Source organism: Borostomias antarcticus, assembly GCF_949987555.1.
Source record: "Borostomias antarcticus genome assembly, chromosome: 23".
NCBI classification, from domain to species: Eukaryota; Metazoa; Chordata; class Actinopteri; order Stomiiformes; family Stomiidae; genus Borostomias; species Borostomias antarcticus.
In genome coordinates, this window is record NC_140256.1 from 12109539 (window position 1) to 12112038 (window position 2500).

At 48.2% G+C, this 2500-nt stretch overlaps 1 protein-coding gene across 1 annotated transcript in view; it reads left to right on the top strand.

The window, feature by feature from the left end:
* arb2a (ARB2 cotranscriptional regulator A) overlaps nt 1-2500 on the top strand; it is a gene marked incomplete at its 3' end in the record, with an annotated part of 123331 nt that overhangs the window by 119428 nt on the left and 1403 nt on the right. The window lies entirely within an intron of this gene.

The window sequence follows — 2500 nt, forward strand, 5'->3', positions numbered from 1 at the left end:
CCTACATCTCTAGTCCCTACATCTCTAGCCCCTACATCTCTCTAGTCCCTACATCTCTCTAGTCCCTACATCTCTAGCCCCTACATCTCTCTAGTCTCTACATCTCTAGCCCCTCGATCTCTCTAGTCCCTACATCTCTAGTCCCTACATCTCTAGTCATTACATCTCTAGTCCATACATCTCTCTAGTCTCTATATCTCTAGTCCCTACATCTCTAGTCCCTACATCTCTCTAGCCCCTACATCTCTAGCCCCTACATCTCTAGCCCCTACATCTCTCTAGTCCCTATATCTCTAGTCGCTACATCTCTCTAGTCCCTATATCTCTAGTCCCTACATCTCTCTAGTCCCTACATCCTTGGTCTCTATATATCTAGTCCCTCTATCTCTAGTCCTTACATCTCTCTAGTCCCTACATCTCTCTAGTCCCTACATCTCTAGTCGCTACATCTCTCTAGTCCCTATATCTCTAGTCCCACCATCACTAGTCCCTACATCTCTAGTCCCTACATATCTCTAGTCCATACATCTGTAGCCCCTCCATCTCTAGTCCTTACATCTCTCTAGTCCCTATATCTCTAGTCCCTACATCTCTAGCCCCTACATCTCTAATGCCTATATCTCTAGTCCCTACATCTCTAGTCCCTATATCTCTAGTCCCTACATCTCTAGTCCCTATATATCTTGTCCTTACATCTCTCTAGTCCCTACATCTCTAGTCGCTACATCTCTAGTCCTTACATCTCTAGTCCATACATCTCTAGTCCCTACATCTTTAGTCCTTACATCTCTAGTCCCTACATCTCTAGTCCCTACATCTCTCTAGCCCCTACATCTCTAGTCCCTACATCTCTAGCCCCTACATCTCTAGTCCCTACATCTCTAGCCCCTACATCTCTCTAGTCCCTACATCTCTCTAGTCCCTACATCTCTAGCCCCTACATCTCTCTAGTCTCTACATCTCTAGCCCCTCGATCTCTCTAGTCCCTACATCTCTAGTCCCTACATCTCTAGTCATTACATCTCTAGTCCATACATCTCTCTAGTCTCTATATCTCTAGTCCCTACATCTCTAGTCCCTACATCTCTCTAGCCCCTACATCTCTAGCCCCTACATCTCTAGCCCCTACATCTCTCTAGTCCCTATATCTCTAGTCGCTACATCTCTCTAGTCCCTATATCTCTAGTCCCTACATCTCTCTAGTCCCTACATCCTTGGTCTCTATATATCTAGTCCCTCTATCTCTAGTCCTTACATCTCTCTAGTCCCTACATCTCTCTAGTCCCTACATCTCTAGTCGCTACATCTCTCTAGTCCCTATATCTCTAGTCCCACCATCACTAGTCCCTACATCTCTAGTCCCTACATATCTCTAGTCCATACATCTGTAGCCCCTCCATCTCTAGTCCTTACATCTCTCTAGTCCCTATATCTCTAGTCCCTACATCTCTAGCCCCTACATCTCTAATGCCTATATCTCTAGTCCCTACATCTCTAGTCCCTATATCTCTAGTCCCTACATCTCTAGTCCCTATATATCTTGTCCTTACATCTCTCTAGTCCCTACATCTCTAGTCGCTACATCTCTCTAGTCCCTACATCTCTCTAGTCCCTACATCTCTAGTCGCTACATCTCTCTAGTCCCTACATCTCTCTAGTCCCCACATCTCTAGTCCCTACATCTCTCTAGTCCCTACATCTCTAGTCCCTACATCTCTCTAGTCCCTACATCTCTAGTTCCTATATCTCTAGTCCCTACATCTCTAGTCCCTACATCTCTCTAGTCCCCACATCTCTAGTTCCTATATCTCTAGTCCCTATATATCTAGTCGCTACATCTCTCTAGTCCCTACATCTCTAGTCCCTACATCTCTAGTCCCTACATCGCTAGTCCCCAACATCTCTAGTCCCTATATTTCTAGTCCCTACATCACTCTTGTCCCCACATCTCTAGTCCCTATATCTCTAGGCCCTACGTCGCTAGTTCCTACATCTCTCTAGTCCCTATATCTCTATTTCCTACATCTCTCTAGTCCCTATATCTCTAGGCCCTACATCTCTCTAGCCCCTACATCTCTAGTCCCTACATCTCTAGTCGCTATACTGAGTCACCCTCATCTCACATCTTCTGCCACCCTCCATGCCCACCACTCCCCTCCCCCTGCCCGGCCGGGGCAGACACCAGTGCCCGGGCCGTCTCCTAGGCTGGCCCAGGGGTCAGTGACGGTGCCAAAGGTGCGCTGAGTGACGTGGCACTCTGGCTGACCCTGGCTTGTTGGCAAGGCTGCTGCTTTAATGAGATTAGGAGGGTAATACTGACTCTGTGTCTGTTTCTCTCGCCGGGGTTCACTATTTAGCCAGCAGAACGGGGGGTGTGCCAGCGTTCACAGGTCGACGGCAGGACAAGACCCACATGCCCACCACCCGTCTGCCCGTCTGCCCGCCCTCCCTTCCTCCTTTCTGCTCTGGCCGGCCGCCATGTCTGTCTGTCCGTCTGTCT